Source organism: Desmodus rotundus, chromosome 7, assembly GCF_022682495.2.
Source record: "Desmodus rotundus isolate HL8 chromosome 7, HLdesRot8A.1, whole genome shotgun sequence".
Lineage (NCBI taxonomy): Eukaryota > Metazoa > Chordata > Mammalia > Chiroptera > Phyllostomidae > Desmodus > Desmodus rotundus.
The window spans coordinates 86618631-86635446 of NC_071393.1; the positions used below are offsets into that span (position 1 = coordinate 86618631).

Sequence of the window (16816 nt, forward strand, 5' to 3'; positions counted from 1 at the left end):
ACTCTTGAGTTAAAAAAAATTTTTTTTAAATAATTAGTGTCCATATGGTACTCTAATCTAGATAGAATCCTGTTAGTTGGGAGTAAAATCTGATCTCACTTTGAAAGACATCCCCAACTGGGATTTTCCTCTTCTCAAATTATGTGTCTCCCCAGCAACAGTGTGTGGTCACAGAAGTGTATGAGACATGCTAATGCGTTTATCAAGTGATTATTCTTGGCCCCTCTGCTGGCAAAAACAAGCAGGAAACAGCACACAAAAAAAACATGCCTAGTAAGCCACATTAACCAGCTTCAAAGCTGTTCAACTTGTGTGGCTCCTGTGAATTCAAGGGAAAGAGAAAAAGGGCCATTGCTTTGTCTTTACCAAGACCACTTCCCCTTCAGCCGTTTGCCAAGTGATTGCCTTATATTGCCTAATCCAAGAGATGCCTTTCTTATGCCTTGTTGTCATTCCATAAAGAATTAGTTCTGCTTAATAGCTCAACTGTGCAGGAAGAACATTCCATGCAATTTTACACTTTGCATCAGTCTGAGAAACAGAAGGATTAAGAAAGCATTAAGAAGAGTGAAGTTTTGTAACAAAATTCATGTCACTTAGCAACTTCATCTACGTATAAATTTATAATGAGAAAAATTCAAAGTCCATTAAATTACAGCAGAAATAGTTCTACTAGGTTACTTCTGCTTTTCCAAATAATTATTTCAAAGACATTTAAAACAATTCAAGAGCTGCAGTATCTTAAATTATTTGTTGATAAACTTTACAGTATTATTCTCTATTATTCTTTTATATATTGCTTTCTCAGATTATAAAAAGGCAGGATTTTTCTTTCTTTTTCACAGTTACCTGGCAATCGGTGAATATTTAGTAAATGCCTATTATGCAGTACAATTCATTAAGGTTTACATCATCACAGTTTATTACAATTAAATGTTCTATATATGACTTTCAATTCATAAACTGGGAATCAATCACTATGAAATATCTGAGTTTCTCTTTCATCTTCTAGTAGATGTTAAATTAAAGACCAAGACTATTTAGTTGATAACAGAAAAAAAAGTACACACACTGTCACTCGCACACACACAACAGATGTCCTTGTTAAGGTGAATTCATTAATTGCACCGTGAGTTCTAGGCTACCTGTCCACAACATAAAGAAATCCTTTTAATAATGCTGTAGCTCACTTTTTTTATTAGGCTTAACCACAGCCCTTAAAGGGGAAAAGAGAGAATTAACCTACTACATATCTTACATACATTAACTCATTTAATATTTCTGAAAATTTTAACAGGTAAATAATATTACCTTCACTTATAAGTAGGAAAGTATGTTCTGAGAAGTTAAACCAGGCCCTGGCTGGGTAGCTCAGTTGGTTAGAGCATCATCCCTATATGCCAAGGTTGCAAGTTTGATCCCCAGTCATAAATAAATAGAGCAACAAAAAACCAAAAATTGATGCTTCTCTCTCTCTCCCCCCTTCCTCTCTAAAATCAATAAATGAAAAGAAAAGAATAAAAAGACGCTAAACCACTTGTTTGGGATAATGTAATTAGTAAATGGTGGAACCAGGAGTCAAACTGGTGCTTTAAAAAAAATGACACCCAAGTGGCTGTCCTAGAGACATAGAGGTCCACACAAGGAGTACACCACGGCACTTTAGCACAAAAACACTGATCCAGCCTGTGAGTCTATTTTCCCAGCAGAAACATACATTCACGCACAAAGAACAGGGAATTTTCTTTTCTCCAACTTCCCCTCCTTTAAATGTTCCTAGAAGCAGCAACAAAAGCAAACTTCCCCTGTCCTCCACTTGACTGAACATTGTATCACCCCCAAAGTCGTCAGCAGGGCTTTAGGATCTGTCAATCTCTCCCTCCGTATTTGTTACCAACATTTATTTAATTATGCAATTATTCATCCAACGTTCCTCATTATTCTCTAATATGGATTTTCTTCTCTAGCCTAAGTAAATCCACTTGCCATTCCTTAAAAACCACTCAGAATCCAAGACCATTGCACTGGTAAGGTCCTACCTACAAGTAAAAGCCACAGGATGCTACAACACCCCGGCCATCAAGTGAAGACTGAGTCTGGAAGAAAGGTGACATGTATGGTCAAGGGCTGAGGGACTAGTAAGCAGCAAAGGATTATGAAGAGTGGTCCAGGCAGAGGGTAGAACATGGATGGATGGGCAAAAGTACAGAGCAATGAGAGAGCAAAGTACATTCAGAGAACTGAAATTCCCTGTGGCGGGAATTTGAAGTATATAGAAGACTCAGAGGGTGAGGGGGGATGAAGACATGGAGAGACAGGGCAGTAAAGGATGCAGACACTGGGCAAGCAGGGACAGATGATGAAAAGCCTTGCCTTTTTATGCTCTAATGCTTTGCTGCTCTAAGTGCAGTCCTTGGATCAGCCTTAGAACTATTCTTAGAACAGAGTATCAGGCTCCATCCCAATGCCAATCAGCCCTTTGTTAAGATGCCCAGGTGACTTATATGCAGTTCAAAGTTTGAGAAGAACAGTAATAAGCATTTGGGTTGCCTTCTGAAGGCAATGAGAAGCCACTGAAATATTTTAAGCAAAATATAAACATGATCAGATTTGAAAGTAGTATGGAAGACTAATTATGAGTAGGTACAAATGCAAATGTGTTTTTTCATGGTTTACATGTTATTGAGTTCTTCTGTTTGAGAATGATTGTTTTATGGAAGTTCTTACTTCTCTAATTTTCTGTTTTTATGGTTGCTAGGGGCTGTGGGGGTGGGGGACAGAGTGGAGGAAATGGGGAAGAAAAGGGTACAAACTTTCATCTATAAGATGAGCAATGTCTGTGCGTCTAATGCAAAACATGATGGCTATATTTGATAACAATGAATTGTAAAATTAAAATTTATTAAAAGAGAACTTAAATGTTCTGACACACACACACAAGGTAAATATGTGAGGTGATGAAATTAGTTAATTATCTAGATGAGGGGAAACCTCTTGTAATGTATACATATATCAAATCAACATGACATATACATTGAATATCTTTTATGCCAATTATACCTCAATAAAGGTGGGATTTTTAAAAAGTGCTTCCTTACCTATACAGAGGCTCCTCATGATAGGACTAACATTTAAGGTTATCTCAAACACCAAGAATGCATCTTCTTTAGAGTAAACACATGTCTAACCATACCCAACCAGTGATTTAAATCAATTTTTATACAATCATGCTTTCTAAACTGTTTCATCAATTCAAAGATGTTATATAAACAGCTTACTCTTTCTTGGCCTATTGAAAGGCCTTTGAATTATTTGGGTAGGGGAGATGTAGGCTCTATTTGCTGCTCACACACCATTTTTAACTGAGGAAAGCATAAATTCTTTTAGAAATATTTACCAAATTACATGCTATCTTTAGCTCAGAAGAATAAAAGCACAGAATTTTGGACCAGAGCCATACAGAAATCCCCTATAATGTGCTCAATAGGCCAAATCAAAACAATGCATAGTTTATATGAATGGGGAAAAAGAAACTTGCAGCTCATATTTCATCTGCTGTCAAGTGTCATATTCATTCAAGCAAAGGAAAGTTAACTGATAAAATCTACTTTTTTAATGCTTGTTATTGGCAGTGGAAATAGCCAAACAGCCTGACTTTTTCTCTGATACTTACAATGAATGTCACAGAAAAGGTTTTGTGCTCAAAGCAACACAAAATGACCCTGTTGAAAAAAAACAATAAAATTGATTTTCTTTTTTTTTAATTTTTTTCATATTTTTGTTGGTTTATTTTTTTTCCTCAGAACAATTTATTTATTTATTTTTTATTTTATTTAGTTACAATTGTCTGCATTTTCTAAAATTGATTTTCTTAATAACAGCAAAAATGTTATGTGTATTTGAAAATGTAATGCATCTTTTATAATGACCCAGAAATTATGATACTGCTACTCATATTCAGTCCTCACAGCCATCTGACCCATGTGGCAGACTCTAGCCAACAGAGTCTGTGTGTTGTGGCTGAAGACGAGAACAAATGCACACAGACTATAGCAATCCTGTAGAGAAAAAGGGACGGTACAGGTACTCTCTTAAGATGAGAGTCCTATGGATGCTTCTCTCAAGGGGAGAGCGCCCTGACTCTTGCCTGGACAGGCTTTTATTGTTTTTCTCAGGACTTACATCAAAGAAGGATTTACTGTCTATTACATAGATTGTTGTTGTCTACATTTTAGGTACAATCAAGAAAATGAAAATAACAAATGCAGAAGGGAAAGGTGGTAAGCTGATTATGCTTTGTCCTTGGGAAAATTCATATAGGCTTTGGAAATTACCTTGAAGATAGGCAATAAACATCTACTGTTTCAGACCAGGGTGAGAGAGTTTTAGCAAGAGCAAGCCCTAACAGTCTGGATGCATTTTCTAGGCCTGGTTCCCATGAGAAAACCGGTTTGAGGGTCTGGCTCCTGCCCACCACTTCACTCCTGTTGGCTTTCAATGCAGGGCTGAGTCACATTTGCCAGTTTGAAACAAACAGATTCCCTACAATTTCTTTCTCTCTTTTTTTTTTTTGTTAGGACTGTTATGGTAGTGAATCCCACAGGACTTGCTACTTGCTGGTCTCTTATAGGACCCTGGGCAAATAATTTGTAAATGCACTGATATTCTGAAGGGATTATATGAATAAAACTATATTCAGGACCAACTGTAAATCTAGATTTCCCAGCTTGTGCAGAGTGCTATTTATAGCCTAATGTGAATTTTCCACACAGCTCAACAGCAACTCTGAGTCTCTTTTAAGGAAATGATTATTAGTGGCATCAGGTAATTTGAAAGACTTCTGGAAATACATTGATGCTTGGAGGCCACTAAGGCAGTGTTTTGCAACCCCTTCTATTCTGTATTGAGCACCCCCTCAGAGGGCTGGTAAATCTCACTTCCCACAAATAAACACTGGCTGATGGAAGGGGTCAGTGTATACAGAAACTGAGGCAAAAGAATTAGTGAGAAAGAGAGGAAAGAGAAAGAACAAAATGCAAAAAAAAAAAAAAAAGGAAAATATTACATGACAAGAATTAAGACAAATAAAATGACTAAGAAAAGGAACAGATCAGGAATGAATGGTGCAAATAAAGGGAAACAAAATTAAAAAATGAAGGAGCAAATAAATCACTGCTCCACTCATCAGTGCTAAACAATCATGAAACTACTGCAATAGATTCTAGTATATTTAAATTTGGTAACAAAGCACTGAAGCTGACTATACTAGTAAACACACCTAGCCAACCAAGATTATTTCAAAGTGACCCCTGCTGGGCTGTGGAATAAATTTTTTAAAAGTTCTGAGTTATCTGGGAAAATAAGTATTTAATAGGATTATAGATTTTTTTAAACCTCTATGAAACTTTACAAATAGTTTAAATTTTTTGATGGCTGTAACTGTGGATGTCAGGATATGATAATGACCCAACATTATCAAGAAGGCTAGTGACAAAACGAACAAGTTAAAGAACGATGTAGGATGCAATCAATTGAACAGGATTACAACTACTTTGGAAAACAGCTTGACAGTTTCTTAAAAAGTTAAATGTATACCTACTACCGCAACCCAGCCATTTCACTCCTATGTGTCCAGCCACGAGAAATGAGCTTATAATTCACACATGGATTTATAAGTGAATATTCATAGTAACTTTATTTGTAACAACCCCAAACTGTTAGAAAACAGCCCAAATGTTCGTTAATGAGTGGACAAACAGTGGTATATCCACACTACTGAACAACAACAACAAAATGAACTATTGCTATATACCCATAACATGGATGAATCTCGAAATATTTATGTTGAAGTCAAAGAATTTAAACAAACAGAGGAGTACACATTATATAATTCCATTTACATAACATTCTAGAAAAGTCAAACTAATTGATAGATAGTAATAGAAAGCACATCAGTGGTTGCCTGCAGATGGGAAGGAGGGATGGATTACAAAATGCACAAGGAAACTTTTGGGAGTTATAAGTAGTTCATTACCGTCATTGTGTTAATAGGTTCATCAGCACATAAATATGCCAAATTCACTGAATTGTGTGTTTCAACATGTATAGCTTATTGTACATCAATTATGCCTCAAAAAGTTTTTAAAATGGAAGGGAGAAAAATAAACCCTGAGTGTGTAGACATATACGAGTATACAGGGGAGAGCAAAAGTAGGTTTACAGTTATGAGTATATGAAACACAGACTTTATTCTTGTATTATTAATTATTGTCCATATAAACAACTGTAGACCTGTATTTGCTCCACCCTGTATGTTTATAAATACATAGAAAAAAGTCCTGGAAAATCTATGTAACTATTAACAGTGACTACCTTGAGAGGAACTGAATACTTGTACTTAGTTTTTACTCTATTATTTTAATATTCATAGGAAGCATGTACTGCTTCTGTAACTTCAAAAATAAAAATAGAAATTAGTCAGTGTCCTCAAAAGCCTTTAGAAGTTCCAGAAAGCTGTATTCAAAATCATAAACATTTCCACCAGTTTCCTCATCTTTTGTTGTTAAACACTATTTCTTTATAGTTTTAATGTTAATCTACTTACTGTAGCAATGTTATTCTGTATTTTTCATTTTATAATTTATTAAGTACTAAGTTGAACAGGCCTATCTGCAAGCTGTTATTTGTAGGACTTCTTGTACACTCATGGAGAAGTGTTCTCTAACTCCAAACCACTAGATTACTCATACACAGTTTGTGTCTTTCTCTTATAGTCATACCTGAAGGATGTGAATCTACAGCTGCCTTTAAAAGCTCACTTTCTAAAATTTTAGGTTATGATTACAATATCCTGGAATTAAATGCTTTTTGTTCTAGGGTATTTACTGTAGGTATGTTTAAACATTTTTGTCTTTAAATCATTCTCCCATTTTTAACAAATCTAAAGGTCTTCTCTATAAGCTAAAATATTACCTCTTTCAGTACATTCATCTGACTCCTGATCAATTTAAATGTTACCTAATATCAAACTTATCAATAAAAAATATACTAAATCTCCAAATTTTATAAGATACAGAGGGAGGTAAGAAGTGAAACCTTATACCTGCTTTCAGAGGACTTGCCTCTTCCTCCCTAAAATACCATATAGCAGATATGACAAAAACACTCACACAAACAAAAAACAAAATTTATGGTGGGGACTGAGAAAGAAACAATGAATTCAGATCTATCAATTAATAACTGTGTGACTCTGTAAATTACTTCAGGTCTCTATGTCTTAGCTTCTTAATCCATAAAAGACTGAGAAATTTCTTTCTTTTTTTCTTTTATTTTTGTTCAACTATGGTTGTCCCCATTTTCCCCCCAACATGGCTCCCTGCCCCACCCACCCCCACCTCCCACACTCACCTCCCACCTACCCCCCCTTTGGCTTTGTCCATCGGTCCTTTATACATGTTCCTTGATAACCCTTCCCCTTCTTTCTCCCTTTACCCCCTCCCCTTACCTCTCCTCTCTGGTTACTATAATTTTTTTCTTTATTTCAGTGTCTCTGGTTATATTTTGCTTGCTTGTTTTATTCCCACTTATTAGGTTCCACTTATAGGTGACATCATATGGTATTTGTCTTTCACCACCTGGCTTATTTCACTTAGCATAATGCTCTCTAGTTCCATCCATGCTGTCTTGAAGTGTAGGAGCTCCTTCTTTCTGTTGCATGGCATTCCATTGTGTAAATGTACCATAGTTTTTGGATCCGTTCATTTACTGATGGGCACTTGGGCTACTTCCAGCACTTGGCTATTGTAACTAGTGCTGCTCTGAATTTGGGGTACACAAGTTCTTTTAGATAGGTGTTTCAGGATTCTTAGGGTATAATCCCAGAAGTGGAATTGCTGGGTCAAAAGGCAGTTCCATTTTTAGTTTTCTAAGGAAATTCCATACTGTTTGCCACAGTGTCTGCACCAGTCTGCATTCCCACCAACAGTGCACTAGGGTTCCCTTTACTCCACAACCTCTCCAGCACTTGTTGTTTGTTGATTTGTTTATGATGGCCATTCTGACTGGTGTGAAGTGGTATTTCATTGTGGTTTTAATTAAATTTATTATTTCAAAGAGTTGTTGTGAGGATTAAATGAAGCATTTTATATAAAGGATTTAATTCTGTTCATCTCTTCCCATTCCTTTGTAATCCTGATTCACTTATAACATAACCAATGCCTTCCAACTCTTCCTCATGTCTTCCCTATCCTATATATATGGTCTCTAAAGTTTGCCTCTGCCTCCAGCTTCTGTACCCTTTTCTTTTTTTCCACTTCACTCCTCCATCAGTGTATCTCTTCTCTTCTCAACCCCATCATGACCATCACTGATGGACCAAATTGCTTCTCCTTGATCCTCAGCTGATTTGGACTCCACAGATCTACAACAGTGGAATGCCCTCACCTTGAGACTTCCATATTTCCTTCCTTTTAGTACTTCCTCCACCCACTTGGATGACTCCTTTTCTTTCACTCACTTCTTAAATGTAAGGCTGACTGTGTGTCTTCAGCCCTCTTATCTTTGTACACTATACTCTTTCCTTGACAACCCCATCAACTTCTGCCACCCAATACATAATTATTAACTACTAAATCTATGCATTTCTAGGTTTCAACTCTTCTCTTGGAAAATCTTCAATTCCACCAACATAATGGATAGATGCCTCCATCTAGATGTCCCAGAGGCACCTAAAATTTGGTGTGATAGGACTAAACTCATTTTCCTTCTCACTTATTCACACGGGCTCCAAATCTTTCCCCTCTCTTCCTCTCCCAGCCCACTAACACTTTCTTTCTGTGACCTATTCCCATGTTTCTCTCCCATCTGATTTAACGGTATCATCACCCCAAAACACAAGCCATAAATCTTCCAGTTATCTTCAAGGGTAGAGAACATGAAATATTCATTCCCATACTTCTCTTATATCCTTTCTGTCTGTAATACACTGACTGCAAAAGTAGCTGAAATTCTTCACACATCCATGTCCATGCTCTTTACAATGTAGCTTTGCAGCTCTCCTCACCTTTTGAATCTGGGCTGCCCATGAGACTTGCTTTGGGCAGCAAAATGGGATGGAAGTAACAGTGTGCTATTTCCATGCCCTGAGAAGGCTTATGTGATTTCTCTCATTCTTTTGGAACTTGCCACAGACACATAACAAACTCAGGATAGCCTGATAGATGATGAAAAGACATGTGGTCCAATCTCTCCCATCACTCTAACCACCAGGCAGGCAGCCAGCCATGGGGGTTGAAATCACCTTATACCAGCCAGCACCCCTCCTCCCTGCAGACCTGCCCACTGACTGCAGACACATGAGTTATGTGTCTATGCACCTGTTTCATAGACTTGTATGAAATAATATGAACTTATAGTTTAAGCCACCATGTTTGAGTAGTTTGTTATGCAGTGATAGTTAACTGACACACTTTCTTTTCTGCTCTCATGGTTATTGCCCCAACTCATGCATGCATCTCTCAGCTGATGGCTATTGTTTTAGTTCTCACATGTAATCATTTCTATATATACATGTGCATACATATTATAAAAATAATTTTAGTAATTGCATGTATATCTACGTATATATGTATACTTGCGTATCTATGTATTATGTATATGTGTGTACACAAAAAATTTGCTCACGGACTACAGAGGTGATAAGTGAAAAGTTAAGTAAGTAGATGATGACTCTTAGATGAACATTACATGGAAGGAGGTCTAGAGAAGGAAAAGATCACAGTGAGATGAAAAGCATAAATAATTCTAGGTGTAAGACTTGAATTGAGTCAAATTAAAATGGAATAATGTGGATCCGGACACTTCTGGCCAAGATGGAGGCGTAGGTAGATACACTGTGCCTCCTTGCAAAACCAAAAGGAGGACAACAACAATTTAAAAACAAAAAACAACCAGAACTGACAGAAAATCAAACTGTATGGAAGTCCAACGACCAAGGAGATAAAGAAGAAACATTATTCCAGACTGGTAGGAGGGGCGGAGATGGGCAGTAAAGCGAAGAGGACTCTTGGCAAGGCGACGGCTGGCAGACCCAGTGAGGTGGTGGATTGTGGAGTGGGGTAGGCAAAGCTGCAGCTGGCTGGCGAGGCAGCAGCTGGTGGACCCGGTGACAGACCATGCAACCCAGAGTTCCAGTGTGGGAAAATAAAGCCTCAAACCACTGATTGAAAACTCCTGAGGGGGTTGAGGCAGCAGCAGGAAAAACTCAGCCTCACAGGAGAGGTCATTGGAGAGACCCACAGGAGCCTAGAACATACACAAACCCACCTATTTGGGAAGCAGCGCCAGAAGGGCCCAATTTGATTGTGGGTAGCAGAGGGAGTGACTGGAAACTGGCAGAGAGTGGAGCAAGCACCACTGCTCCCTATCGGACCCCTCCCCCACATACAGCGTCACAAAGCAGCCATGAGCATTACCCTACCCTGGTGAATACCTAAGGCTCCGCCCCTTTACACAACAGGCGTGCTAAGATTTTTTTAAAAAAATGGCCCAAATGATAGAACAGATCAAAGCTCCAGAAAAAATACAACTAAACAACAAAGAGATAGCCAACCTATCACATGCACAGTTCAAAACAATGGTAATCAGGAAGCTCACAGAATTGGTTGAATTTGGTCACAAATTAGATGAAAAAATAAAGGCTATGCTAAGAGAAACAAAGGAAAATATACAGGGAACCAACAGTGATGCAAAGGAAAGTGGGACTTCAATCAATGGTGTGGACCAGAAGGAAAAAAGAAACATCCAACCAGAAAAGAATGAAGAAACAAGAACTCAAAAAAATGAGGAGAGGCTTAGGAACCTCCAGGACATCTTTAAATGTTCCAACATCCGAATTATAGGGATGCCAGAAGGAGAAGAGGAAGAACAAAAAATTGAAAACTTACTTTAACAAATAATGAAGGAGAACTTCCCTAATCTGGCAAAGGAAATAGACTTCCAGGAAGTCCAGGAAGCTCAGAGAGTCCCAAAGAAGCTGGACCCAACAAGGAACACACCAAGGCACACCATAATTACAGTACCCAAGATGAAACAGAAGGAGAGAATCTTAGAAGCAAGAGAAGAGCGCTTAATTACCTACATGGGAGTCACCATAAGACTGTCAGCTGATTTTTCAAAAGAAACTTTGCAGGCTGAAAGGGATTGGCAAGAAATATTCAGAGTCATGACACTATTAAAGTCCCAGAGAATATAGGCAGGAAAATCTCAGATATTCACGCAGCAGTATTTTCACTGATATGTCTGTCCCCTAGAGAAAGGGACATAAAGGAAAGAATAAACAAATGGGATCTCATCAAAATAAAAAGCTTCTGCATGGCTAAAGAAAACAGTATTAAAATAAAAAAAGAACCAACTGTATGGGACATTTGCCAACGATACCTCAGACAAGGGTTTAATCTCCAAAATACATGAAGAACTCACATAACTCCACTCTAAGAAGACAAGCAACCCAATTAAAAAATGGGCAAAGGACTTGAATGACACTTTACAAGGAGAACATACAGAGGGTAACCAGAGACATATGAAAAAATGCTCAGTATCACTAGCTATCAAAGAGGTGCAAATTAAAACCACAATGAGATAATCTAGCACCTCACAACGGTCAGAATGGCCATCATAAGCAAATCAACAAATGTTGGAGAGGTTGTGGAGAAAAGGGAACCCTAGTGCACTGTTGGTGAGATTGCAACCACTATGGAAAACAATATGGAATTTCCTTAGAAAACTAAAAATGGAACTGCCTTTTGACCCAGCAATTCCACTGCTGGGATTATATCCTAAGAACCCTGAAACACCAATCCAAAAGAACCTATGCACTCCAATGTTCATAGCAGCACAATTTACAATAACCAAGTGCTGGCTGGAAGCAACCTAGGAGCCCATCAGTAAATGAATGGATCCAAAAACTATGGTACGTTAACACAATGGAATTCTATGCAGCAGAAAGAAAGAAGGAGCTCCTACCCTTTAAGACAGCATGGATGGAACTGTAAAACATTATGCTAAGTGAAATAAGCCATGTGGTGAAAGACAAATACCATATGATCTCACCTTTAACAGGAACCTAATCAACAAAACAAGCAAACAAACAAGCAAAATATAACCAAAGACACTGAAATTGAGAACAGGCTGACAGTGACAAGAGGGGAGAGGGGAGGGAATTTCAGCAGAAAAGGGTGAAGGGTTTGTAGGAACAATTATAAAGGACATATGGGCAATAACGGGGGCAGGGTGAAAGCAGGAGGGAGGTGGGGACGGCTGGGGGTTGGGCTAGGGTGGGGGGAAATGGCAGAAAACTGTACTTGAACAACAGTAAAATTAAAAAATATATATATTCAGAGTCATGAAAAGCAGGGATCTACAGCCAAGATAGCTCTACTCTGCAAAGATAATCTGCTCTTTGATTCTAAATGAAGCCTCCCAGGCCAGAAAAAACTAAAGGAGTTCATCATCACCAAACCTTATTATATGAAGTGATAAAGGGACTTATTTAAAAAAAAAGAATATCAAAACTATGAGAATAAAATGGCAATAAGAACATACCTATGGACAATTGAAACTAGAAAACAAACTAAGCAAACAAAAAGAACAGAGACAGAATATTGGACACGGAGAGTGTTTTGATGGTTGCCAGATGGGAGGGAGGTTTGGGGGAATGGGTGAGGAGGTGAGGAGATTAAGAACTACAAATAGGTAGTTACAGAGTAGCCTTGGGAAAATAAAGTACAGTACGGAAATGGTGTAGCCAAAGAACTATACGCATGAGCAATAAACATAAACAAAGGTGTGTGGTGGACTGCCTGAGGGAATGAGGAGTGCTGGGTAGAGTGGGACCACTGGAGAAAAACTGAACAAGTGTAATAGCATAATCAATAAAATATAATTTTAAAAACTCATTTTCCTCTGTCAATAAATAAATAAATAAGCAAGCAAGCAAGCAATGAATGCTTCTCAGGTCTCAACATAACCTCTTCAATCACACAACTGCATTTTAGCTTTTTAAATAAAATGAATAAGCTCACATACAATTTTCTTTTTTATGCTGATAAGTCTTTGACATAAGAATGTGAACTCTAGGGGTTAATAAATCAATCACTAGCAACTCACACTATGGTCAAAATGGTGAAATGAAATGCTTGGTCAGAGTTCACTGACCAATGGTCAAAGACAGACAAAGACCCCTGTCTCAAATAATAGCTTTAGCTTTCAGAGAGGCTCATTTTCTGTAGCAGCAAAGACTTTCTAGAGTGCAGTTTTGCTGTGTGTTTAAACCAAATCCACAAATCTCAGGTGGATTTGCTTTCTTTGGGTATTATAATAGGTAACTGAAAAGCAGCTGATTCAACTTCTAATTGCTCATCCAATTTGATCGTTAAGACAATCCAAATAATGATGTATGATCTGGTTATTATAATTGTGCTCTTTCTCAAATTGAATTAAACATACAGCAATCTGATTGATAACTCAAAGGCCCTGCTGAATCAACTTAAGACTATTTGGTGCCAAACATAGATGTGGTGTTAATTTTTTTTTAAATATGGAATGCTTCATGAATTTGCATGTCCTCCTTGCGCAGGGGCCATGCTAATCTTCTCTATATCATTCCAATTTTACCGGTAGTATATGTGCTGCTGAAGCGAGCACATGGAATAAATTTTTCAGGGCAGATGTTATTTCAGATTATTAGTATCTTTTTATATCAAACCTTTATGCAAATTAAGTATTTTCAAGACTTGGAAGAAAAACAGTAAAAAGATTGTTAAGATAAAACTTAAAAATAAGCTATCAATTCAAGCAAACAAAAGACATTTACAGCCATATAAGATAATTCAATTTCAAAGGCCATTAATAGGACACTTTATCTCTGACAAAATAGGGAAAAATATTTTCAAGCACTCCTTTAAATATTGTTTATTCAGACTATTTCAAACATATAGAAGAGGGAGGAACATAACAAACATTTCTGTACATTCCATCAAGCTTTAGCAAATACTAACACTCTGTCACATTCTTATCAGAATTTTTAAAAATATAAAACATTACAAATTTGGTTGTATACCTGTCTCTAACCTAATCTTTCCCTCCCCAGAAGTAACCACTATCCTGAATATCCTCAGTCTAATTAATATTTTATACTATGTATATACTCATAAACAAAATATGTACTGTTTTGCATACTCTCAAAATACATACAAAGGGATCATTATTTATTGTGATTTATTTTTATGCTTAGCTTACTTTGCCATTTATCCACATTTATATATATCTTTTTAATAATTTTAACTAATTCATTTCACTGTATCCCATGATTTATTAGCCATATCCTTATTGATGGACATGTAATTTGTTTCAAACTTTCCATTATTACAAAGGATGCTTCAAGAAACATTCTTATACATGTTTCCTTTTGCACATGGGCAAGAATTTTTCTATGACATATACCTAATAATGAAATTGTTGAGTCAAAAGGCCTATGCATTTTCAATTTTTCTGCATACAGCCAAACTGCTTTCTAAAATCGCTGTCATTTATATTCACTTTAGATTACCATCAGCTTTCTTAGCCATAATTTGGAAATATCAGGTATTTTGATGTTTGTCAATGTAGTGAATGTAAAATACTATCTTTTTTTTAAAAGACTTTATTTACTTTTAGGGAGAGGGAAAGGGAGGGAGAAAGCGAGGGAGAGAAACATCAGTGTGTGTGAGATTCATAGATCAGTTGTCTCTTACATGCCTCTAACCGGGGACCTGGCCTGCAACCCAGGCACATGTCCTAAATGGGAATCAAACTGATCGTTCGATTCACAAACCAGTGCCCAATCCACTGAGTCACACCAGCCAGCTGGGGCTAAAATAATATCTTTAAAATTATTTTTTTCACTTTCCTGATTACAAGTGAGTTAAGCATAGTTTCATATATTTATCAGCTGTTTAGGTTTTGTCTTCTGTGAATTACCTCCTGTTCACATTCTTTTCTACTAGGATATTTGCCTCTTTCTTACTGATTTGTAGGAATTCTTTATATATTTTGGTTAGTAATCCTTTGTCATTTAGATTTATTGCATATATCTTATTTGGCTTGTGGCTGGTCATTTAACTCCTGGCTTATATTATCTTTCTGAAATTTAGAAGTTTAAATTTTTTTTCAAGTTTTAAAATCTATTATTTTCTTCATGGTTTAGGCTTCTTGTAAATTGTTTAAAAATCTTTCCTGATCCAGAAGTAAAGCCAGGCATAAAATTTCAGGCCACTTAACCTTCTACATTTCTCTTCTGTTTTGGCTTCCCATAGATGTTCCTCTTGTTTTTAAGCCAGAATATGTCTTTTTAGTTTTCTATTCTTATATTTTACCTGTAATTGCTATGTATTTGGAGCAGAGGGGATATGTCTAGGCAGGAACTTATTACTGCCCCATCTTGATAAGCCATCTTTTTTTTTTCCTAAACAGAGAAAAGCTTTAGGGAAGGTTAAGTTTCTTAAAAAAGATTATTTCCCTTGCTTATGGATCACATATGCTTTGAAATATTAATTGTTTCAAGTATAATGATCTAGTCCATATTGTAACTATCTATTCAAATCTCAACCACTCACACTTAAAAATTATACATGTTCACAACAGCTGTAAGAGATGACATGTATTTTCTACCTAAAACATCCTATTTATGCTTTGAAACTGAGCAGTGGCTTCTTAAAGAAATATATAAACATCTTTGTTTTTCATAAAATTAAAATTTGGAAACAATCCTTAAAAATCTCTGTGTTTAATGAATTCAAATGGCAACCCCACAAGAGGGACTTCTGAGGAAAGTCCATTTAGAGAGTTCCTTAATTTTTTAGGAACTGAGCCTTAAAATACACAGATGTGATACTCTAATAATTATAACTGAATACAGTCACTGTAGTTATTCTTTTAATCTAATGGTTTCTTCAAATAGTAAAATATTTTCATATTATCTAATACAACATTTCAGAAAGTATCAGCCCTGGCTGGTGTGGCTCAATGGACTGGGTGCTGGCCTGTGAACTGAAAGGTCACTCGTTTGATTCCCGGTCAGGGAACATGCCTGGATTGCGGGCCAGGTCCCCAGTCAGTGTTCCTCTCGCACATTGATTTCTCTCCCTCTCTTCCTCCCTCCCCCTCTCTGTAAAAAAAATAAAACAAAATAAATAAAAAGAAAATATCATATGTACTGATATACTTATGTTATTTAAAAAGGAACTATTAAGTAATATATCTGTTATTTAATTGAGGCTACGACAGGCTGTATAATGAAACAAAATATTATCATTCAAAGACCTCAGTGCCAAAGCTTTCATATGTGTTTCCTACCTCCAGGGATAAGAACACTTTCTCTATATAATGCCAACTATGTTTTTAATCTGATTGATTCATTGATTCTATACACAAAGCTATTAGACTATTAGGAATCCTAGCCCTTACCCTTAAAAGCAAGAGCTTGGAGCTAACTGGGGGCCTTGAGAGTATTTGAAGCATTTGTAAAAGTGACCTCAGGGCAACTTCAAGCCCTAAAGGATGCTTTTAGTGTTTGCAAAAGCAGCAGGAAGTTCCTAATCCTTTTTTTTCCTTAAAAGAAGAGATAAATGTCTTTGATTTGGGATCACAACATCCAGAGTACTCTGGAATTATAGCCTCCAAAACATCCTGAGTACTGAGGATCCAAACTAGAGGTCTGCAGGGAAAATAATATTGGTTTTAAGATCAAAAAGGGCTAATCTTTAAGCCAAAACGGCAGTGA

General features: G+C 36.8%; 1 protein-coding gene and 1 pseudogene across 1 annotated transcript in view; both read right to left on the bottom strand.

Moving 5' to 3' along the window:
* Positions 1 to 16816, bottom strand: part of PRTG (protogenin) — a 123976-nt gene that overhangs the window by 88525 nt on the left and 18635 nt on the right. The gene's annotated exons all lie outside the window — the stretch shown is intronic.
* LOC112312046 (U6 spliceosomal RNA) lies at positions 13589 to 13701 on the bottom strand (annotated as a pseudogene).